The sequence below is a fragment of the Panthera uncia genome, assembly GCF_023721935.1.
Source record: "Panthera uncia isolate 11264 chromosome B2 unlocalized genomic scaffold, Puncia_PCG_1.0 HiC_scaffold_24, whole genome shotgun sequence".
NCBI classification, from domain to species: domain Eukaryota; kingdom Metazoa; phylum Chordata; class Mammalia; order Carnivora; family Felidae; genus Panthera; species Panthera uncia.
The window spans coordinates 10,720,547-10,745,790 of record NW_026057580.1 but is presented as its reverse complement, the minus strand read 5'-3'; the positions used below and the strand labels follow the sequence as shown (position 1 = coordinate 10,745,790).

At 44.9% G+C, this 25,244-nt stretch overlaps 1 pseudogene; it reads left to right on the top strand.

The window, feature by feature from the left end:
* Positions 1–25,244, top strand: part of LOC125938196 (alpha/beta hydrolase domain-containing protein 17B-like) — a 48,950-nt pseudogene that overhangs the window by 3,782 nt on the left and 19,924 nt on the right.

Below are 25,244 nucleotides of genomic sequence, written 5' to 3'. Positions count from 1 at the left end.
GCTGAGGATTGGGCAGAGAGGGCTTCACTCCCTACTCAGCACTTGACCCTACCTCTCTCTACTCTCAGACTCAGCAGGGCTCACCCTGGGGTGATGCGTGACAATTATGTCCTGACTACAGAGGGCCCAGGAGATCATGGGATCAGAGGGGCACAAGCAAGAAAGGGTCAGAGAGCTAGGAGGGAGGGATTCAACACTGGGGAGGAATCCAGACAAGAGGTGATGACCCTATTTCCTTCCTATGTGCACTCTTTCCCCAATCTCTCCAGCCATCATGAGGAATCCAAGAAAAGGACCCACAAGACCACACCTAGGGGTCAGTATGTGGTGCCAGAGCCCTGCCTATGATGTCCCACTGGGAGGATCCACTTATAGCAGATAGATGAGTCCTAAGCACAGATGGTCACCTCTGTCCACTCTGCAGCCCCTGAAACTGTTCCTCCAGGACCTGTGTCCTGAATTGTTCCTCTGGGTCACTCCCACCTGTACTCTTTTCTGGTTCCCTCCACCTGCCCCCATTCTTGTTGGAGTTTCTCTGTGGAACATATGCAAAAGGAGATACAGGCTCCCTTGACCATTTGGGGAGAGGGGGGCAAGTCATTCTCGGGGCAGCTGTGCCCTCTGTTTTGATCCTGCCTCCATGATTTTCCCTGTCCAGCCCCTCAGGGCACAGCCCAAAAGGCCATTTAGAGCAGAGCATGTGGACTGTGCCCTGTGGCCTCACCTTGACCTCTGAGCCAGCGCTTCCTTGTGGTGGTCTCTGCCCTGTAGATTTGAAGGAAGGGGTGGTCAACGTGATTTCCCCATAATCAAGCTGCTTGAGGGGAGGGAAATAGGAAAACAGGTTTTGTGTTTGGTCAAAGAACAAGGTGACACATGAAACAAGAAAGGGTGGAGAGTGCAGGGCCTGGGGACTTTCTGTTGATTTCACCATTTATTTGTGACCATCATGGAAGGTGACTGCCTTCTCACTTGTGAACCTAATGTGTTTATACATTGGTCCTAATGTGTTTATACATTGCCCAGTCTGGGGCAGCCTGGGATGGTTAGTCATCCTGCCCCACATTGAGGGACTATGACCATGTCACAACCAGAGTAAGGGCCATGCAGGTCTGTGGTTGTTCCTGCTGTCTCTTGGGGTGGTCCTCCCCAAGGGAACATCAGTTCTAGTTCCTTGGGATCAAAATGGTTGCCTCATACGTCATTGGTGCACTTGCTGGAGAAAGAGCATGAAAGTCACGCGCTAATTTCTCAAATGCCTGCTTTAAATGTTGGTGTCAAAACAAGTGATTTCCACCAATTAACTTTGATAGGAAGAATTTCCTTGAACAGTGATTCCCAGGCATGTAAAGTGGAACAGAAATTCCAAGGGGGCCCCTGTCTGGGAGGGTTCCATGTGGGCAGTGGGGGAGGTGGTGTGGTGGCAGTCTCAGGATGCAGAGGGTAGACAGACAGCCTCACCTAGGAAGTCTCAATTACCACCTAGACCTCATTTAGAAGAACGTTGCTACAGCATTGCCTGCATTGCCTTGTCCAGTCCCTGCTAGGATCGGGGCAGGAAGGCCCTGGCAGCCTGGATCAAGCAGCACTGGGAAGAAGCTGTGATTCCAGGTGCGTGTGGGCCAGGAAGGAGGAGGGAAGGCCAAGTGCAGTCTGCAAGCCTGGGCCAGGGGTGAGGTTGGAGGGCGAGGTCAGGCCTCTATGAAGGTGGAGTGCTCCTGAGTCAGGTCAAGTGCAGACCCCGCCGCAGCCCACTTCTTCTAGATGGGACCTGCTGGTCACCTGGGCTTTCTGATGTGCCTTCCAGTTAGGAGCTGCTGGCTCAGCGCTACAGGAGGGGGGAAGCTGAGCTGCAGGTGGAGTCAGTGCCTGTGGCAGAGGGGCCAGCAAGCAGACACCTGTGCGCGGGTGCTTATGCGGGTGGGGAGCCGGACAGCTAGGGATAGAAGGAGCTGTGTTTGTGCCACTACTCAGCCGGGACCAACACGCAACAGGGACATGTCTTTCAGGGAGGGCCTGTACTCTGCTGGGGGATGGGTCGAGGCTTGAGAGGAAGGAAGACATCGAGTTTCTGCTCCAGGGTGTTGTCCTTGACCCTGGGGCCCTTTCCTGCTCCTGTCTGGCGGTTGGTGGAAGCAGAGGGATGCTGAGGGATCATGGGGGGAGACCAGCAAGGGCTGGGAAAGGGATGAGAGAGGAAAACAAGTGAGGGTACTGGGTGGCTCAGTGGGTTAAGCATCCGACCTCGGTTCAGGTCATGATCTCATGGTTCATGAGTCCAGCCCCGAATCAAGCTGTACCATATAAGGTACTACTATTATTATGTTTTATTTATTGTCTCTTTTCTATCAGATTGTAAGAATTAAGAGAATATATGTTGTGTCTGTTTCATTAAATGATTACCAAGCCTAACACACAGATTGGCACAGAGATATTCACTTAATATACTTGGAAATAGGAAGGAAGGAAAGAAGGAAGAAGGGAAGAAAGGAAGGAAGGGAAGGAAAGAGGGAATGAACGCTGTGACCAGAATTCCTTAATGTTTACTTGAAGGCTGGAAAGAGGAAAGTTTATGGGTGTTTGGTGTGGTGGGTCCTGTACACGTGTGGATGCATCTGCACATGTTCCTACGTGAGTTTAGTGACTGCCTGCTGGCCTTGGTTGCCTGAGCAAGCAACCAGGACTATGCACAGTGCCTCCTGCACACACATTTCAATCACATTGGGCACTGTAGACAAGCAGTGCTTAACCACCAGATGCCTTTGAGATGTCTGGGACTCAGGAAGGGGCTTTTCCTGTTGTAGGTCATTGGCTCAGCTACAGAGATTGAGGCCCTTGGGAGCTCCTGGCTAGCCACTCTCAAATCCCTTGGTTAGCCATCGGGGTATAAATGAGATTTGAACTTGGGTACCAGAGCTCCTGACTCAAGTGTTATGGATAGCAGACAGAGGGACCTGAAGTGGTCAGGAGTGAAGATTATGGCATTTACATGACTGAAAGAAAGAACCAGTATACCAGCCTCCAGCATCAAATGCTGCAGCAAGAACAAGTGACAGGGACTCCTAGTCCAATGTCCTCTCCATGGAAAGTGCCAGATTATGCATTGGAACATCCAGCATGTTTGTGGGTCTGGCTACAGATCTGGGAACCAACTTTAATGGCCTAGAGACCTTTTCTTCTGTAAGGCCAAAGTCCCTGGTTACTCAGTGAGGAGGAAGCATCAAAGTCAGAGTATATTTGGGGAAACAATTTACAAGCCAAACCCTATGTAGAGCCCTGTCCTGGTGCAGTAGCCCAGGGAGTCCCTGGGTGATGTCCTGGCTAAGCAGGTATAAGGGCTTTTGTTGTCAGCCCTTGGCCACCCAGGGGCATTGCCACTGTGCTCTCAGATCCTCTCTGAACATCACTGGTGGAGGAGGTGGGCAGGGATGTAGAAAATTACCACACACATGCTCAGGGAAAAGTGTAGGCTGAAAAATGACATGAGAAGAGCTGAAATTTACACCTCAGGCTGATTTCTGGCACACAGACTACAACAATCAAAAATCAAAACAAATCAAAATGGGAAGAATCTGATTTTCAGAGTTACCACATTATAAGATTGAGGTGACCAGTTTTCAACAACAAAACAAAAATTATACAAAGAAACAGGAAAATAAGATTCATTCAAACAAACCCACAAACAAAAAACCCAGAAAATATCCCCATGAAAGATCAGAATGTGGACTTACTAGACAAGTATTTTATTTAATTTTTAAAATTTCTTTAATGTTTATTTATTTTTGAGAGAGGGGGAGAGAGAAACAGAGTGTGAGCACGGGAGAGGCAGAGAGAGAGAGAGAGAGAGAGAGAGAGAGAGAGAGATACAGAATGTGAAGCAAACTCCAGGCTCTGAGCTGACAGCATGGAGCTTGATGCAAGGCTTGAACCCATGAACCATGAGATCCTGATCCGAGCTGAAGTCAGATGCTTAACCAAATGAGCCACCCAGCCACTCCTAGACAAGTACTTTAAATCAACAGTCTGTAAGATGTTCAAAGAATTAAAGGAAGACCCAAAAAGTCAAAACATTGAGCTGTGAATAAAGTAAAATATCAACAAAGAGATACACAACATGAAGAGAAACTGAAAGGAAAGTTTGGTGCTGATATGTACAACTGTAATGAAAAATTTGCTAGAGGTATTCAAGAGCAGACTACAGTAAGCAGAACAAAGAATCACTGAGCTTGATGAGAGAACAGTTGAAATGATCTAGTCTGAGGAGCCAAATGAAAAACATTGAAGAGAAGTGAACAGTCTAAGGGAGCATGGAGACACCAGAAAAGGGACCAACATATGCATTTTGGGAGTCCCAGACAGAAGATAGAGAATAAAGTAAGAGAGATTATTTGAAGAAATAATGGTTGAAAACTTGATCCAAATTGATGAAAGACATGAATATAAACATCCAAGAAGAATAGTAAATTCCATTTAGGATGAACGCAAAGACATCCACACCAAGACACATTATAATGAAACGAAAACCAAAGGCAAAGAGTCTTGAAAGCACTAAGAGAAAAGTGACTCATCAAGTACAATCGTTCCTTAAAAAGTTGACAGATTTGTCATCAGAAACCCTAGAGACCAGAAGGCAATGGGCTGATATGCTGTGTGCTGAAAGAAAAATATTCAATCAAGAATCCTATATCTGCAAAATGGGTCTTCAAAGTGAGGGAGAAATGAAGACATTCTCTGGTAAACAAAGGTAGAGAGTTCATTTCCCCATAGTTGCCCTGCAAGGTCTGCTAAAGGGAATCCTTCGGGATGAAAGGACACTGGACAGTCACTGAAGCTATGTGAAGAAATACAGATCTCAGTGAAGGTAAATAAATGGGCAACTATAAACATAGTTTCCTGGACTTTTTATAAGTCCAGTTTTTGTTTTCTACATGATTTAAAAGACTGATTTTTTTTAAAGGCCGCTATTATTGTAACTTTGAATTGTAACTCCACTTTTTGTTTTTGACTTGATTTAACAAATAACACGAAAACAATTATTAGTCTATGTTTTGGGATGATGTATAAAGATGTAATTTTCTGACATCAATTACTGCAAGGGGATCAGATGGAGCTGCATAAAATGAGACTTTTGGTCTGTTATTGAAGATAAGCTTGTAGAAATACACATTAGAGGGCTATACTTTTAGGATGTGTGATGTGATCCCCATGGCAAACATAAAGAAAATGTCTATAGAGTAATATATGCAAAAGGAAATGAGAGAGAATTAAACCATTTCACTAAAAAAACTAAACTAAAACTAAAACAACAAATCCAGAAATGAGGAACAATGTATTTATAAGGCATGTAGAAAATAGCCAAATAACAGAGACATGTCCCTCTTTATCAGCAATTACTTTGAATGTAAATGAATTAAATACTCCAGTCAAAACTAGAGGCTGGCAGAATGGTGACAGAAAGATGATCTAACTCTATGTTGTCTAAAAGAGACTCACTTTATCGAAAAACACAAATAGTTTGACAGTGAAAAGAAGAAAAAGGTATCCCCTGCACACAGTAATCAAGAGAGAACTGGAGTATTTTCTACTGATATCAGACCAAATAGGTTTGAAATAAAAGAAATTTAGAAGAGACAAAACAACAAAGTTTCAATAGAGCAAGAATATCTGACAATGATAAACTTTTAGCATTAATGCCCGATCAACAAAATCTATGAATCAAAGTTTAATAGAAGGAAAAGGAGAAGTAGGGACCCACAATAGTAGCTGGAGAATTCACTGTCCCATTCTCAAAGCTGGATAGAGCACCCACAGAAGAAAAGTGAGGAAACACAGGTCTGGAGCAACATAAGAAAACAGCTAGATCTGACACACACATACACAGCACTCTACCCACGAATAACAGAATACACGTTCTTCTCCAGCGCACATGGGACATTGTCCAGGATACACTATATGTTAGACTACAAATTAAGACTCAACAGTATTGAAAGGAGATATGACACAAAATATCTTTTCCAACCACAATGGGATGCAGTTAGAAATCAAAAACAAAAGGAATACCGGAAAATATACAAATTGGAGAAAATTAAACACACTCTTAACCAATGGGCCCAAAGGAATCCCAAGTGAACTATTTAAAAAACATTTAAGTCAGTGACCAACTCCTTCCTTAGCGAGAGTTCTGCTCACCCACCCACCCCTCGGTTCCATGTCCACCTTCCTCCCATCAGGAGAGCCGGCCCCGCAGAGGAGGCTGAAGAGGAGCATAGAAAGGAAAGTAAGGGTGAAGAAGACCTGGCTGCATCTGGAGAGGTGTCTGCTGTGCCAGAAGGGGAGGTGGCGACAGTGGCTGCAGCATGGGTCTCATCTTGTGGAGAAGAGTGCATGGGCAGGGACTCCCTCCTGGCCCTTTTCTCCCCACACCTCAGGTATAGAAGAATAACCTCTCCTTTAGTGAACTATGCGGCCTCTTCTGCTGTCCGCCTTTCCTGGGAAAATGGCTTCAAAATTAGCATTTTTGCCACCTGATTCAATTTATATGCTGATGTATGATGAACGTGGAAGCCTCTGGACTTTACACCAATCACAACCAGCAGACTGGCAGCACTCTTCTAAACAAAGAGATGTTATTAGTGTTTCATGACTAGAACCAGTAAAGGCAACAGAATTGTCTGCATGTTTGCACGTTGTTCACCCAATGTCAAGTACACTTTATTCTTCTCACATGGAAGTGCTGTTGATCTTGGTCAGATGAGCAACTCTACATAGGACTAGGATCACAGAGTAATTGTCATATGCCCTCATAGGATTATTCTGGGTATGGCCCAAGTTCTGGGAAACCATCAGACAAGAACCTCTATGCAGATATAGGAGCTGCTTGGCTTGCTCTTAGGACAAGATATGGATAACGCCCTGAAAATGTGATTCTATAATGGCCAAATTAGAGAGGGACAGTACCATCTGTGGATCTTGCTGCTTAGTGTAAGAGTGCTTGCATAATTCTTCATTCCCCTTTGACCTCGGCAATGCCAGTCACTTTTCCTGATACCATGAAGACCTACTGTTTGGATGCATTCCCAAACATTGACAAAGTCTCTAAGATAACCTCTCCAGTATTAATAATTCACGGGACTGAAGATGAAGTCATCTTGACTTTTCACATGGCCTCACATTGTTTGAGTCTTGTCAAAGACCAATGCAGCTTCTGTGGGTAGAAGGGGCAGGTCACAATGATATGGAACTTTATGGACAATACCTTGAAAGTTTGACACAGTTTGGATCACAGAAACTGGTTAATTTGTAGATTAGTCTGTAAATTTGCATACTGGGCTTTCTCTTCTTGCTGCACTGAATTCTTTGGTAAATAACACGAGGCCTGAAGGTTTTGTTTGCAAATCATGTGAGCTGCCTTCATAAATGTACCGGTAATGAATTGTTAACAGACTTCATGGAGGTTTTCATTACCAGAACTAGAAACTGGAGATAACAGTACCATACCTCCTCTTAAAGGAGACAATGTATAATAACCAGGGAATACAAAAAACTCAATGTATTTTACAATAAGATAACCATTTAAACCTCTATCTGTATACAACAGAGTGTAGGTCATCTCTAGTGAACTTGCACATTTTTAACAGTTTATTCTATTGTGAGTTCTTGAATTGTTTTAGATATACAGCTTTTTATTGAACAAATATTACGTTGTATACCTGGATAAGACTTAGTACATTGAGCTGTTTTCAAAATATTTTTTTAAGTTTATTTGAGAGAGAGAGAGAGAGAGAGGGCAGGGGAGGGGCAGAGAGAGAGGGAGATACAGAATCCCAGGCACGCTCTGTACTGTCAGCACAGAGCCTGATGTGGGGCTCGAATTCACGAACCGTGAGATCGTGACCCGAGCTGAAACCAAGCGTCAGATGCTTAACCAACTGAGCCACCCATGTGCCCTGAGATGTTTAAAAATATAAATTTGTTTCTGACATGCAAAAGCAGTCAGCAATAATTTTACCGCATTTGATTTTATAGAATTAAAATTTCATACAGTACTCATTTTGATGTTTAAAAATAATTCACAGTGGGGCGCCTGGGTGGCTCAGTTGGTTAAGCATCTGACTTTGGCTCAGCTCATGATCTCCCAGCTTGTGGGTCCGAGCCCCATGTCGGGCTCTGTGCTGACAACTCCGAGCCTGGAGCCTGCTTTGATTCTGTCTCCCTCTCTCTCTGCCCCTCCCCCACTCATGCCATGTCTCTCTCTGTCTCTCAAAAATAAATAAACATTTTTAAATTTTTGTAAATAAATAAATAAACAAATAAAACAATGAAAGAAAAAGGAAAAGAGGGGGCACCTGGGCGGCTCCGTTGGTTAAGCATCTGACTTCTGATTTCAGCTCAGGTCATGAACTCCTGGTCATGAGATCGAGCCCTGCTTTGGGCTCCATGCTGAGCATGGAGCTTGCTTAAGATTCTCTCTCTCCCTCTGCCCATCTCCCCACTCACCCACACACGCTATAAATAAATAAATAAATAAATAACTTTAAAGAATTACAAAAAGAAAAAGTCTAACTTGTAAATGAATGAATATTGAAATAATACACACTATGGATATATTTTAAAGCCTTTTGTTCTGCTTGTTCTGTGGTTACATCTAAGACTATAGTACATGATTCTCTTTAAAGTGTATCAAGTATTGTGAATATTTTGGTTCAGATGTGTCAATTTAACAGTAAAACAACAAGTATACCACCAAAAAAAATCATCAGAAAATATTTAGAGACATCTGAAAACAAAACTCAATATATCCAAACTTATAGAATACAGGGAACACAATGCTAATGGGGAAATTTATAGCTGCAAATGCTTATATCAAAAAATATCTCAAATCAACAACCAAACTCTACAACTTAAGAACTAGTAAACAAACAACAAATAAACTCACGGCAAGCAGAAGAAAGTTAAGAATCAATATTATACCAGAGATAAATAAAACAGGGAATAGAAAAGCAATGAAGAAAATCAATGAAGCCAAAAACTGATTCTTTGCAAAGATCAATAACATTGACAAAGCTTTACCTAGACTGACTAAAGACATAAAGAGAGAAAACACACTACTAAAATCAGAAAGGAGGGGGGCCTGGGTGGCTCAATCGGTTAAGCATCCAACTTCGGCTCAGGTCATGATCTCACAGTTCCTGAGTTCAGGCCCTAATCAGACTCTGTGCTCAGAGCCTGGAGCCTGCTTTGGATTCTGTGCCTCCCTCTCTCTCTCTCTGCCCCTTCCCCGCTCACACTCTGCCTTTCTCTCTCTCTCTCTCTCTCTCTCTCTCTCTCTGTCTCTCAAAAATAAATAAAAAATAAAATAATAAAATAATAATAATAAAATCAGAAAGGAAAGTGTAGATATTATTACCTATTCTACAGAAATAAAAAGGATTATAAGAGAGCACTGTAAACAATTGCTTGCCAACAAACTGGAAAACCTAGATGAAATGGATAGATTCCCTGAAACTAAAACCTACCAAGACACAATTATAAGAAAATAGAATATCTGAATAGACCTATAACCAGAAAGGATATTAAATTAGTAATCAAACACCTGACAAAGAAAAGCCTTGGACCTCATGGCTTTACTGGTGAGTTTTACCAAACACTTACAGAACTAACACCAATCCTTTTCAAACTCTTCCCAAAAATTTGAAGAAAAGGGAAACTCTTCTGAAGTCATTCTATAAAGCTAGCATGGTCCTGATACCAAAGCCAGACAAACATACTACAAGAGAAGAAAGCTACAGATCAATATCCCCCATGAATATTGGTGCAAAACTCAACAAAATACTAGCAAATTGAATTTAAGAACATATTAAAAGGATTATACATCATGACCAAGTGAGTTTTATTCCTGGAATTCAAGGAAGTGTCAACATAGGAAATCAAGTAATACATCACATTACCAAAATTAAGGTTAAAAAAAAAACACATGATAATCTCAATTAATGCAGAAAAAGAAAAAATTCAACACACTTTCATTATAAAAGGACTTATACAACAAGGAATAAAAGGAAATTACCCCAACATAATAAAATCCAATTATAAATGCCCCAGTTAATATCAGTGTTGAAAGCCTAAGAGATTTTCCCTTAAGATCAGGAACAAGGCAAGGATGCCTGCTTTCACCATTTCTAGTCAATATGGTATTGGAAGTTACAGCCAGAACAATTAGGCAAGAAAAAGATATAAAAGGCATCCAGATTGGAAAGGAAGGAGTAAATCTATCCCTGTTTCATTATACAACCTTCTATGTAGAAATTTTTTTTAATTCTGCAAAAAAAATTTTTTAATTCATAAATGGATTCAGGAAAGTTGCAGGATACAAAATAACATGAAAAAATCATTTGTATTTTTATACATTCACAATGAACAGTTCAAAAGGACATTAAGAAAACAATTCTATTTACAATAGCATGAATAAAAATAAAATATGTGGAAAACTGACCTCACCAAGGAGGCAAAAACTTGTACAGGGAAAACTAAGAAACCTGCTGAAAGAAATCAGTGAAGACATTAACAAATGGAAAGACTTTTCTGGATTGAAAGACTTAATATTATTAAGCTGCTAATACTACCCACAACAATCAAAAGATTCAATGCAATCCCTATCAGAATCTCATGATATATTTTGCAGAAATAGAAAAATCATATGGAATTTTATTTGGGGTCAAGGGACACCAAAAGCCAAAACAATCATGAAAAAGGACAAATTTGAAGGCCTAGTTTTGAATTTCATAATTTTGAAACTTACTATAAAGTGACAGTAATCAAAAGAGTGTGGTACTGGCATAAAAATAGAAATACATACTTATGGAATAACAGAGTCCAGAAAATAACTTGTATATATGGTCAAGTGGTTATTGAGTAGGATGCCAAAACCATTTGTTGGAAAAGGACAATCATTTCAACAAATGATTGGGAAAACTGGATATCCATATCCAAAAGAAAAAAGGTGACCCATACCTAATACCACATTCAAAATAATCTCAAAATGGATTAAAGACCTCATCATAAAGGCCAAAACTAAAAATCTTAGAAGAAAAGCATGGGTCAAAGCTTCACAACATTAGATTTGACAAAGATTTCTTGAATGTGACATGAAATGCACAGGCAACAAAAGAAAAAATAGACAAATTGGTCCTCATCAAAATTTAAAACTTTTGTGCATCAAAGGACAGTATCAACAGAGTAAGAATGCAATCCAAAAATGGGAGAAAATATTTCCAAATCACAAATCTGATAAGGGATTAATATTCAGAACACATTAGACAACTCCTGAGATGAAAAAAGACAACCGGATTAAAAAGTGGTCCAAGGACTTGAACAGATATTTCTCTAAAGAAGATATACAATGGCCAATGCATCTGAGAACATATGCAACATCAATAATCATTAGGGAAATGCAAATCAACACCACAGTGAGATACCAATTCTTAGGGGAAGAAGTGGTTTCTTCCAGCCCTCGTACAAGGGGACAAATGAGGGTCCATGGATACCACTTCACACGCACTAGAATCGCTACTATTTTAAAAATAACAAAATAACAAGTGCCAGTGAACAGGAAAAGTGATTAGAACCCTTGTACACTGTTGGGAATGTAAAATGAGCAGCCACTATGGAAAACGGTATGAAGCTTCCTCAAAAAATTAAACATAGAATTATCATATGATCCAGCCATTCCATTTGTGGGTATATACCCTAAAAAATTGAAAGACGAGATATCAACAGATATTTATAAGCCCATACTTAGAAGCAGTATTATTTACATTAGCCAAAAGAATTAAGCAAGGGATGAAGGGATAAGCAAAATATGGTATATACATACAATGGAATACAATACGACCCTAAAAAGAAGGAACAACCTGACACACGCTACAACACAAATGAACTGAATGAAATGAGGATTGTGCTAACTGAAATACACCAGCCACCAAAACACAGGTACTGTATGATTCCACTTACATATGGGGCCTAGAATAGTCCAATCCATACAGACAGGAAATAGAATGATAGTTTGCAGGGGATGTGAGAAGGGAATAATGACAGATTTTTGTTAAATGGATAAAGAGTTTCAGTCTTGACTATATGAAAAGAGTTGAAGATAGATGGTGTTAACAGTTGCCTTGGAGTAAAAATGTACTTAATACGCTGAACAGTACACCTAAAAATGGTTAAGATGGTAAATTTTACATTTTACGCTTTAAAACTATGGTAAATTTGGTCATTGATGCTAACTACCATCATTTTCTAAACATTAAAAATTAAGTAAATGAATTTTTTTAAAGGTGCAGGGAATAGCCACCTGATTAAGGTTTATGGATCTAGACGTCAGGGGCATGCAGGGATATTCCCTCCAAGGTAAGACACCAATTATTGCGAGTTGCATCTTTCACTGCAAAGAAGGAAGGACATGGCCCAGGGGACACATGGGGTTCCAGCAACACACATTTCACCCCTAGGGGTTACGTTTGGCCCACGTCTGGATGACCTACAGGGATGCTAGCTTTGAGTGGGACCAGAACAGAAAGATCTAGGCCATGCTACATTCAGATACCATCTATTGGACCTCTTGATGGTAGAAGGGTCAATGCTGGGAAAGGATGCAGTGTGGAGCTAAAGGAAAGCACTAGTAGGAGAATCACATGCTGGCACCCCAGGTATTGTAGTAAAGCCCATGCCATCCACAAAGAGTAGTAGATTCCCTTTTAGAGGTAACACGTGGTGTGTTTCAGGACCTGAGAAGAGAGAATGCTTGTCCATGGGACACCAAGCAGGCACATGATTGAAAATGATCATATGCAGGGCACCTGGTGGCTCAGTCTGTTAAGCATCCAATTCTGGATTTCAGCTCAGGGCATGATCTCACAGTTCGTGATGCTGAGTGTGGAGCCTGCTTGGGATTCTCTCTCTCTCCCTCTCTCTCTCAAAATAAACTTTTAAAAAATGACCATATATGCTGGGTTCTGTATAACACACTAAGTCATAAATTAGCCAGGTCCACAGCAGTCCATCCTAAATGGAAATGGTTTCTCTGCACTGAAGCCTGAATCACATGTTAACACTCATCAGAAAACATCCACCCCTGAAGAGACACTGAAACACTAAGCAGACAAGTTGACCTTAGCAAGCCTTTATCAGTGGTCAGCCCAGGACCGGTGGAATGGGCGCATGAATGGAGTGACCACATGGCAGAGATAAAGCCACGTAGGAATCCAGCAGCAATGATTCCCATTTAGTCTACTACTACCTCTGAATGTCCACCCTGTCAGAAACAGAGACCAACACTGGGCCCTGCTATAACACCATCTCTTCAGGTGGTCAACTGTCCATGAAGTGACAAGTTGACTGCATTGAGCCCCTTCCATCCTGGAAGGGCTAGACATTCATCCTCACAGGGACAGACACCTATGCCATGTGAGCGCTTTCCTTTCCTCCCCACAGAGCCAGTGACACTGTCTAGGGGCTATCAAAAGGCCTGATCCATGGGCTCAGAATTGCTCTTAACACGGTATGTGGCTGGGAGATCCCTCACAGTGAAGCAGGTACAGGATATGCCATGACTATGGGATCTACCTGTCATGTCACATTTCAGATGGTCCAGATCTAGTCGGCCACACAAAATGCTGGATGGCCTTCTAAGGCACAAGATGTCAGTTTTAGGGGGGAAACCCTGCCATTTTCCATGATGCAACATATTTATGGAATCAGACATCTCTATATGGTGCTGTGGTCTCAATAGGAAGAGTATGTGAGTCCAGGAACCAAGGGGTGGAAGCAGGTATCGATCCATGTACCATTGCTTCCAATCACCCACTGGGGGAGGTTATGCTCCTCTTCTCTGCAGTTCTGGGAACGGCAGGTTGGAGGTCCTGGAATAAGGATCGATTGAACCTCATACACATTACGGCTGTCACCAGGGATGTTTGGACTCCCTGTGCCCAGGGCAGGAGTCCGCTCTTCTCCAGGCAGAAGTAATCCACCCTGATCCTCAGGAGGGGGTCGGGGTCCTCTTACACAACTGGGATAAGAGTAAATGTAGGGGGAACCCGGGTGAGACGTGGATGCCTGCTGGTTCTTCCTCGTCCCATTGTAACTATGAAGGGACAAGTGCAGGAACCCAGCCTGACAAGGTCTTCATTTCCAACGGCCCAGACCGCTCAGGTAGGAAGGTTGGGGTCACGCTCCCAGATAAGCCACAAGGGCCCCCACACCTGGGCTCTGCAATCCATGGCAGTATTTGTGCAGAGGCCCTACTTCCCATGGGCTGGGTCACACAGTAACAGGTCTGGGACATGAAGGCGGGCTGGTTTCCGGGCGGCATGGGGCTCTCTGACGGCTGACTGTAGCTGAGGACTCCTCTCCGGCCTTGCTCACCTTCACGTAGGTTGCCTGGTGATCTGTAATAGTGCAACACAACTTTCTCCTGCAGACCATAATGTGGGATCAGACTGGCATCTCGGTCTGCTGGCTCTTCCAGCATTTTCTGTCTCCCTCTCCTATCCTCTGATAGGTGTTTCCTCTGATAATATTACGGTGAATTTAACCCTGTCTTGTTTTAGCATCTGCTTACGGGAGCACTAACAAAATCATTTCCATCTGTAAACCAACCACCTACTGCTTATTCCATCTATAAATTCGTCCTCTTTGTCCAGTTCCTCCCATCAGCCTCTGCTCCATTGCATTTGTCTTTGTAGTATCTCATGAGCTTAGAGGTGTTTGTTGTTTTAAGTCAGTAATTTGGGGGGTCATCTGGTACACAGCAATAGATTTCTAGTAAAGCTCTCTAAAACTTATTTTATTCTACATCTCTTTTATTTCCTTGCACTTTGAAAATGTTGTCTTTACTCACTGTTTACAATTCCTCTCTTCTTGTTCTTGCTTTTAGTCTCTATTGTCTTTTGTCTTTCCTTGTGTCCATCTGCCCCCACTTTTCCCTTCCTCTGTCTCTATTATGGATGATTCTAAACATATAAGATAAAAGATTCCAAACGAATAAAATAATACTATATGGTGATGCAGAGAGGAAGCATATCTGGACTTAGAGGCTGCAAGTATAATAACTAGGTATATGGAATACAAGTAAAGGAAATCAAGTTATTAATAGGGTCAGACCTGGGCGGTCCTGCAACCAAGCAGTAATGTTCACACTTACTGCCTGCCCTTCAGGTGAAAGAGCTGTCTCTCAGTTTTCATTTTCAGAGCAATAGGAACAGCAACAGAGACACATGCACACGCCTGGTGAAAGGTTACACTGACACAAGCACTTTGGAAATCAAGTTCGCGTGTGCTGGTCTGGTTACAGCACATCCTGCATACAGTCCAGCAATCCTAGCCCTGATCGTACACTCTGGGGAATCCCTGGCCCGTGTGTCCCAGAAGACACGTTCAGTAATGTTTATGGAAAAAACTGGAATGACAACCTAAACATAAATAGGAAATGAGTCACAAAATGTAAAACTTTACAGCAGTAAAAATGAGTGAACTACACCTCACACATCAGAGAGAAGTCAACGAGACAAGACACTGAGTCACAGAAAAATATGTGCAGCATGTGTTCACTTACAGAAAGGTTAGAAACAGGCAAAAACTAATAATATTTTGTTTGGAAATATATACACTTATTGTAATATCTTTAGGGCAACTCAAAGGAATTGTAACCAGGAGTCTCAGGACAGAGGTTACACATGGGAGGATGGGACTGGACAGTGGTCCACGGGGCTTCATTCCTTCTGTTTCTTGTCCCAGTGCAGGTGCCCAGGGGTTTACTGTATCAGAACTCCTTAAACTGGCATTTTTCAAATTGGAGTTTGTTAACCATTCCAGGTTAATGTTTCTAAGGAAATTAAAAATTAAATACCAAAGTTCATTTCAAAGATACTTCGAAAGAACTATTTGCATTTGGAACAAAACCACGGTCAATTATTCTGCACCATGTTAGAGAGAGGATACAGAATGTTATTATAACAATAGATTTGGCTACACATAGGGCATTTGATCTTTTGCTCACTGGCATCTTGATTGATTTCTGGTATACAATGTTGCATACAGTGTGCAATGCAATTCTGTCTTGTAAAGGATTTGAGGGGGCACATTAACCTCACATTCACCTAGATTCAGTACATTCACAGAACGAAAAGTACATTGTTGCTCAATGTAAATTAAGCTGGAAATCATACAAAGGAATAACCACCGATGAAATAGAAAAAATGAATGGAAAGACAACAGAGCTGCTTTAAAAAAAAATGGTACATAGTAACAGTGCTTTTTAGAATTTGTAGATGCCTAAATCTCTTCTACCAAATCTCACTGAAAAACATACTGAGACATGTTAAATTTATTATGGATGTTCAATTTATATAAACTTCCATTATTACCTTCCAAAGAGAATTCTGAAGCATTCAATAAAAATAATGGGTGAAAGTAGCATTTGACTTACCAAATCCAAAAAACAATATTTAATTTTAATCTTGGTTTTAATGTGTACCTAAATCCTTTGAGAGCCTCCCTTCCAGAGGTGGATCTGAATGTCCTTCTCTTGGGTGTGGGCTGCCTTGAAGGATTCACTTCAGACAGAAAAGGCTGATGTAATGGTGTGTGACTCTTGGGTCCCAGGACATAAAACACATGGCAGCTTCCAGCTGGGTTTCTCTCTCTCTCTCTTTCTCTGTTGGCTCTAAATTAACTATGAGATGTTAAACATCATCCATTAGTTTTAAGATTTAAGAAGAATATCTATATCTAAGGGGACAGAATACATGCTATTAACATTCAAACAATCTATTTATTTGGACTTTGGTCTCTGACTGTGATCCAATTAGAGAAAAAGGAAGAACCAGGCTGTCTCGGGCAGATTCCAAGATGGCTGCCCTAACCAACCTCAGGTTGTTCATATTCTCCCAGTTGTTGGATCAAACATTAATCCAGGTGCTAGTGTGAATGGACTTTGCATGCGCAGTTAAGGGTCATATCAGCTGAATTAAAACTGGAGGGTTATTGTGGGTAATCCTGACCTCATCAGGTGAGCCCTTAATAGGATGGAGTTCTTCCTGAGTGAAGGCCTGGCTGAATGAGCAGGACTCAGGGTGAGGGAGGCCTTTTTTAATTTTTATTTTATTTTAAAAAGGTTTTTTTTGTTTTGTTTTGTTTTTAATTTTTGGGAGAAAGAATACAGAGCATGAGCAGGGAGGGGCAGAGACAGAGAGAGACACAGCATCCAAAGCAGGCTCCAGGCTCTGAGCTGTCAGCACAGAGTGTGATGCAGAGCTTGAACTCATGAACCTGAGCAAGATCACACGACCTGAGCTGAAGTCGGTCGCTTAACTGACTGAGCCACCCAGGCCCCTAAGGGAGGCCTTGACCATGGAAGGGACCACCAGGCAAGCAGTGCTGGTGGCCACAGGAGCTGACAGCAGCATCCCGTTGACATTGTGCAAGGAAGTGGACCGTTGCAGGGGGAGGACCACAGTCCTCCAGCTCCAGGAAATGAAATTCTGCCAACAGCTCTGTTCAAGCTTGGAGGGGATGTTGAGCGCTAGGTGCAAACACTGCCTGTGACACACCAGAGAGAACCCTCAGCATCACACTGGACTGCTGACCTGCAGAACTGGGACACATGGATGGCTGCTGTCGTAAGTCACTATGGTTGTGGGAATTTGTTCTGCGGCAATAGGAAACCACTGCACAGCCTCAAGTGTACATAGAGGTCTTGCCCCCGGAATGAAGCTATGAAACTTCATGCACACTAGATGGATGAAATAAAATCTTTCCTTGGGGTGCCTGGGTGGCTCAGTCAGTTAGGCGTCCAACTTCAGCTCAGGTCATGATCTCACGGTTCGTGGGTTCGAGCCTCGCATCAGGCTCTCTGTGCTGACAGCTTAGAGCCTGGAGCCTGCTTCAAATTCTGTGTCTCCCTCTCTCCCTGCTCCTCCCCCCCACTCATGCTCTGTCTCTCTCTCTCTCCTTCAAAAATAAAAACTTAAAAAAATTTTTTAACTTTCCTTATTTTTGCTTATGTATTTTTCATTTTATGATTTTTATGTGATGCAATTAAATACTAATAGTCATATTTCATTCATTCATTCAACAACAATTAATTTAGAGCCTACGATACACCAGGAATGGCTTTCTATGCCGCGGAGACAGCTTTCGCCAAAATAGCCCAAAGCCCCTGTGCTCATGGTCCCTACATTCTAGAGGCTTCCCAAGAGTGGGACGCAGTCACTGGAGCATTTTCAATGAACACATGACACAACCTGACTTACATTAGCAGGGTCGCTGACTCCTGCAAGGAGAAGAGCCCCGGGTGGCAGGTGATGAGGTGGCACCAGGGCCACAATCCAGGAGGGACAGGATGGTGGAGACTAAGGGGAGGAGAGGGCCTGAGGGATGAGAGAGACAGAGAGAAGGGCTGCAGGCACAGGGTGAGGAAAAGAAGCAGAGGGAAAGAATTCTAAGCAGTGGAATTCTCAGATTTAAATACATTGTTATACAGATTTTTAATAAATCTCTATCTACAGGATGTAGCAAGACATTCTTTGCATCTACTATTTACTATACTCTGGGGGCCCCTGAAAACCCATTGCCTCCTTATGATATTCAGGGTAAAGAAAACAATACCAAGTGCCCCAACAATACGCACATAATTTAAGTATTAATTCAAACACAGGAAATGGGAGAACACTGGTGAAGGGCATCTGGCTGCACTGAACACTTGCAACTGGGAGGTGATTACAGCTTGCCCACTCTTCCAGCGGAAATATACATAACAGTTGTGCATCCATGGACTGAGGAAATGTCCAGCATTCACACAGATAATCTTGGGGCTATGGAATGAAGGTAATGTTAAAACACAGGAGTCACTGATACATTGTTTGGGAAAACTTAAGAGCTTTGTGAGTCTGACTGCTGTGCTGGATGGTCACTTTTCTGTAGGGTGGGGCCAAAATCACATTTACAGTTTAGATTCCTGATGTTCAGGGGTTACCAACATTGTGCTACCACTAGCGTTAATCAACAAGAAGGAAACTGGAATCAGGCACAGCTTCTCCATGTCTAAAGAGAAAACCCCTGTCCCTCCTTTTCTGTCCCCAGGGTGAGCTCATTCTCTTGTATCGAATTCCCTGGGAGTGAGTTTTCTAGAATAACCCAGAGGAAGAAAGGTAAGGGGTAGGAGGTAAGAGAATCCAGTTCAGCGAATATTCCAGAAAGGACTGTGCAGGAAAAGGAGTTGAGCCCAGCCTGTGTGTCTTTCCCTGTTTTCCTCAGACAGCCCCTGGGCCAGGACTCAGGAAGACAGGATGACAACGTCACCTGACCACCGTGCATACGGAGAGAGGTCAGGGCAAAGTCTCAGAACTCCCGGGAGGGCCCCTCACGAGGGCGGTGTCTGGCGCAGGGAAGGCCAAGGTTAGGGAGTCCTTAACTCCCCTGGTTTTACTTCTCCTTCTCACAGCCTGGGTCACGTCCTCCTGCCTGGATACTAATGACGGAAGCCCAGTTCGCACTCCCATTGAGTTTCCCGTTTTAGAGAAACAATTAGCGTCACCGCTGTTACCGCATACAAAATTCTCGGGAACAGGCTCCGTTCAGCTTTTCCCAAGACCCCGAGGGTCTGCTGCATGGACCCCACAACCCGTCCTCCTCCTGTTCTCGGGAGGCCTACTCCTTACCGCGACCTGTGCGGGTGACTGCGGGGTCAGGAGGAAAGGGCCTCTGCGGGGCAGGAGCGCGGGGACCGCCCGCGGGGATGCAGGACCCCGGGGAAGGCGACTGTCCGCCGCCCAGACCCCAGACCAGCACCTGCCCCTTGCCCACCCTCCACCTGTCCTCCCCCGTCCCTCCCAGATTAGGCTCCGCTCTCCCCTACTCAGATCCTCCTCCCCCTGCCCTCCCGGCCGTCTCCCCCTGGGACCCGGGCCCCGAGCGGGGAGGAGGGGCGGGGCGGGGGGGGGGAGGGTCTCAGCCCCTCCGCGCCCGCAGGCTCCCACTCCCTGAGGTATTTCTACACCGCGGTGTCCCGGCCCGGCCGCGGGGAGCCCCGCTTCATCTCCGTGGGCTACGTGGACGACACGCAGTTCGTGCGGTTCGACAGCGACGCCCCAAATCCGAGGATGGAGCCGCGGGCGCAGTGGATGGAGGAGGAGGAGCCGGAGCATTGGGACGAGCAGACGCGGATTTACAAGGACAACGCATAGATTTTCCGAGTGAGCCTGCAGAACACGCGCGGCTACTACAACCGGAGCGAGTCCAGTGAGCGGGCCCGAGTCCAGGTCACGACCCCCATCCCAATGTCCGCCCTTATTTCCAGGTCCGAAGGTCACCCCGAGGTCCACCGACAAGCCCCTAGACCGGGAAAGAGCCCAGGTGGCTTGCTCGGGTTTTGTTTCCGATTTAAGCTGAACAGGCTCAGATCAAGGACAACCCAGGGATTTCTCGCGGGGGCGGGGCCAGGGTCTCACCGGGACTGGGGCTTTCTGGATGAAAAGTGGGGCGGGACAGGCGGGTCCCCCGCGGATACAGTCAATTCTCCAAGAACGGCGCGGATTACGGGGCCCTGAACGAGGACCTGCGCTCCTCACCCGGCAGATCACCCGCCTCAAGTGGGAAGTGGCCGGTGTGGCTGAGGGCTGGAGGAACCACCTGGACGGAGAGTGGGTGGAGGGGCTCCGTAGGCACCTGCAGAACAGAGAGCAGATGCCGCAGCTCGCAGGGACGAGGGAGCAAGGAACTTCCCCAGTCTTCCCTCAGCCTGGGGCCAGTGTCTCTCTATTAGGAGAGATAAATGGGACTGATGCCAGAATGCCCCCTGCCCCCCACTCCAGGGGTGAAGAGAGGAAGGAAACAGCTCTGGTGTTCAGACTGGGTACCAAAGAGCAACCTGTCCAGAGTACCCACGCTTCTCCCTGGACAATTAAGGAATGCAGTCCCTCGGGGATGGAGGGGGAAACCATCTCTGAAGTAACTGATCAGCGACTCTGGCAGCGGCTTTAGGAACCATGGGGACTTTCTTAGTTTTTTTCTCTACCCCAAAACCAATGTGTTTGAGTTCTGACTCCAGCTTTTCTGAGTCACTGGGCCTCAGGTCAGGACCAGAAATACCTTTTCTCCACCCGCACCCCACCCCCGGAGATCTGCTTCCTACCTTAGGCTATCTTGTCCTAATTAAAGAACTTTCCAGACAAGAAGAGATCATCCCAGATGTCTATGCCTAGGCTGGTGTCTGGGTTATTGCTCCCTTCTCCCACCCCACTTGAACTGTCCTTTCTCGAGATGGTCACATGAGTGCTGCTGCAGTGGCCCAAGACAGACATGATTTTTTTTTAATTTTCTGACCCTTCTCCTCAGACCCTCCAAAGACACATGTACCCCATCTCTGACAGTGATGTCATCCTGAGGTGCTGGGCCCTGGGCTTCTACCCTGGCAGCATGATGGGGAGGACCTGACCCAGGACTCAGAGCTTCTGGACACAGGCCTGCAGGGGACTGGACCTTCCAGAAGTTGGTGGCTGTGGTGGTGCCCCCTGGAGAGGAGCAGAGATACACATGCCATGTGCGGCACGAGGGGCTACAGGAGCCCGTCGACCTGAGATGGGGTAAGGAGGGAAACCTGGTCACAGAGCCTCTTCTCGAGGAGATGTCCCTTCTGAAGAATTTCAGCAAGGTAGGGGCTTATGCCTGGGGTACAGGGTGCCTCCCTTCCCTTCCCAGAGCCTCCTCCTTTCATCATGGACATAGTTGCTGGTCTGGTTCTCCTGTGGTTACTGTGCTGGTTAGAGCTGTGATCTGGAGAAAGAAGCACTCAGGTAGGGAGAGGCTATACTCTGAGTTTTCCTATCCCCCTTAATAGGAAGTACCACCCACACACATGTGCTAGTCCGGTGTGGAGTGGAATGCTAACAATTTCTTTTTAGTAAAACACGTGAAAATGAAGGACAAATGTTTCACCTTGATGAATCTGGTGATGGGGACCTGATTCACAGCAGTCATAGGACAGAGAAGAAGACCCCTGCTGAGGACAGACTATAGGAGGGCGGTTTGTCCATTCCCCACACAGGTACTTTCTTCATGTTTCCTGATCCTGCCCTCAATCTGTAGCCACAGTTCTGGAAGCTTCCCTGGGGTTCAGAACTAGGTCTAGGACCTCATGGCCCTGCCTCCTAAATGGCCTCAAACACGGTGTTTTCTTCCCACAGGTGGAAAAGGAGGCAGCTACATTCAGCCTGCAAGTAAGTATGGAGGGGGTGATCCCTGAGACCCTGGGATAGTGTAGACAGGATCCCATGGGGAGTTCACCCACTACATAGCTCCTCCTTTAGTCTCATCTCCTGACCACATCCTGTTTGTATTAACCCGGGCAGTGACCGTACCCAGGGCTCTGATGTGTCTCTCATGGCTCCTAAAGTAAGATCCTGGAGGACCTCAAGTGGGGAGGGGTTGGGCAGAGGGAACACGACTGGGTTATGAGAATTCTTTGAGTGGGACATTTTGAGGATGCAGTGGGGTGAGATTGTCACCACTTACAGTGAGTGATCTGAATCCAGCTCAGTGTTCCTGAATCTAGGAAACCAGCTCAGTGTTCCAGGTTGGGGATGTCTGCTCCTTCCACTGGGGTGTAAGCAGTGGAAAGAGTGTGAAGTGATGGGATTCTGGAAGCAATCTGTAAATGGACCTTACAGCACAATCTAATGAATTAGATCTTGAGTATGAGAAAGAGGAGCCAGGGAGGAGCCAGAAAACCCCAAAATTCTGGACTATGCAAGTGGAAAGATGGAGTTGCGTCAGCAGAGATGGGGAAAATTCTGGAAGGAGCATATTTGGGGAGAGGCATCACAGACAGTCAGTGAAGAGACGATAAGATGAGATGTCTATTAGAAATGTGAGAGAATCAACTTGGCAGTCAGATGAGCATGGATGAGTATGGAATTTAGGAGAAATGTCTGGGCTAGAGAAACCGATTTTGGAGATGACACCACGTAGATGATGTTTAGAAACTTCAGGATAGATGAGGTCACCAAGGGGGTGATGGCCATAGAAGAAAAAGGAAAAAGGACCAAACCCTGGACCCCCAGTTCCAAAAGATCTGATCAGACCCCACACTCAGAGCAGTCTGCACAGTCCTGGCTTCACCTTAAAGGCACCTAGACCAGGGAGTCCCAAACTTCCCTGTTCATAGGACTCCCCCAAACACTGTCTTAAGGCTCACAAAATGTGGAGTAGAGTATGAGATTCTGCGTGTAGGACAAGGCGCTGCTGCTGGTCTTTACATCACACTTTCAGTAGCAAGAATGGAGATGAGGATTCCCACACGGCTGTGCGTCAGCCTCACTTGCAGGGCTCGTTAAATAAGCGATTCCTTGATCTTGCGCCGAGGACTCTGAGTCTGTGGGTCCGGGGAGAGGCCTGTGCATTTTGTGAGAAGCCTGGCGCTCAGCCAGATCTGGAGCCAGTGAGGTCAGCGATCAGAGCAGCCAGCCTGGGGAGGGGCATTAAAGCCACATTTAAATACGTTTTCTTTTCCCTTGTAAAGAGAGGGGAGCACATACCTTGTCAATAGGAGACGTGATGTTGTGAGACACATGTCATTGTTATATCCTGGGGTCTAGACTGAGTGGGAGGACTAGAGAGTGGTTCACGGTTCGGTGTGACAAACACCTCTGAATGCTTGCTCTCTGCAACTACTCCCCTGATCAATTTTTTGGAGCAAACAATGGAATCCAACTTTTTTCTAAATATGAGATTATGTTGGGGAAGGCCACAGTGCAGGCTTGGGGCTACAGAGCCAGGAATGGAATACACAATCCCACGCTAGGTTGAAGCCCACACAGGAACCCACTGCCCCTACTGCTCTGCACAGACATCACCTGTCACACCACCGACTCCCCCGATGCAGGACACTGGGCCCTGAGTTTAGGACTGACGTTGCTGCTGCTCCTGGCAACAGGAGGTAGTAACTGCCCACACGGCTTCTGTGCAAATGCTTTCTGCACAGTGTTAGCCTCGCTGACACCACCTCCTGAGTCAGGGCCAGCACATGGTCAGCTGCCTGGTGGAGCCTCGTGCTGTCTAACTGGAAAAATGGTAGGAAAATAGATTTTCCTTTTCTATGCAGAGAGGTGGCTTCTACCTCCTAAGAAGACTCTCAATGTGAGAGTCGAATAACAGGAGGGCAGTTCGGGTGCTGGGGGCGAGGGCTGGAGAAAGGATGGCTGATTGCCATTCTCAGAGCACAGACCTGAGGTTGCAGCTTGATCCGGTGCCCTGCAGGCACTCAGGTTCGGCCGAAAGAACAAGCTAATAGATGGCATCTCTCCTCTCATTCCCCTGATACTATTAGATCCAACTTTTGTCTACTCCAGTTTATGCTGACAAATATACGGAAAGGTATTGGGGGTGTTAAAATGATTATTCAAGATGTTGTCACCCGTTGTCTCTGACAACAGAACACCTAGGTCTGTAAGACTTCAGGGGGCCTCTGCGTGCACTGACGTGTCATGTTAACGTTTTTATTTCCCTCTGCATGGAAGTACTCTGGGGAGAGAGTCTGTAACACTTATCAGTTTTTATGTGACCCTCGCAGAGGACTAAATAACCAACAAGCCAACCAAAAAACCAAAACACCACCTCGGTCTTCTGTGTGGCCGTAGTGTTCCTCAAAGTCTGAACTGTTAGTTAACAACAACTCAACTGAGAAAAAAAAATGGCTTGTTTGAAAATTTTATTTGCATTCTAGTTAGTTAACATATACTATTGTGGATTTTAGTGATTTATCACTTGTATATAACACCCAGTGCTCATCCCAAGTACTCTCCTTAATACCCATCACCTATGTAATCCATGCCCCACCAACCTCTCCTCCAGCAACCCTCAGTTTGCTCTCTGCATCATTAAGAGTCTCTTGGGGCACTTGGGTGGCTCAGTTGATTAAGCGGCCAACTCTTGGTTTCGGCTCAGGTATGTTCTCACAGTTTCGTGAGTCCAAGCCCCTCGTCAGCTCTGCACTGGCAGCACGAAGCCTGCCTGGGATTCGTGCTCTCTCTCTCTCCCCCTGCCCCACTCACGCTGTCTCTGTCTCTCTCAAAATTAATAAATAAACTTAAAAAAAATTTTTTTAAAGAGTCTCTTCTGGACTCTTAAAAACTGAGAACAAACTGAGGGTTGATGGGGACTGGGAGGGAGGGGAAAGTGGGTGATGGGCATTGAAG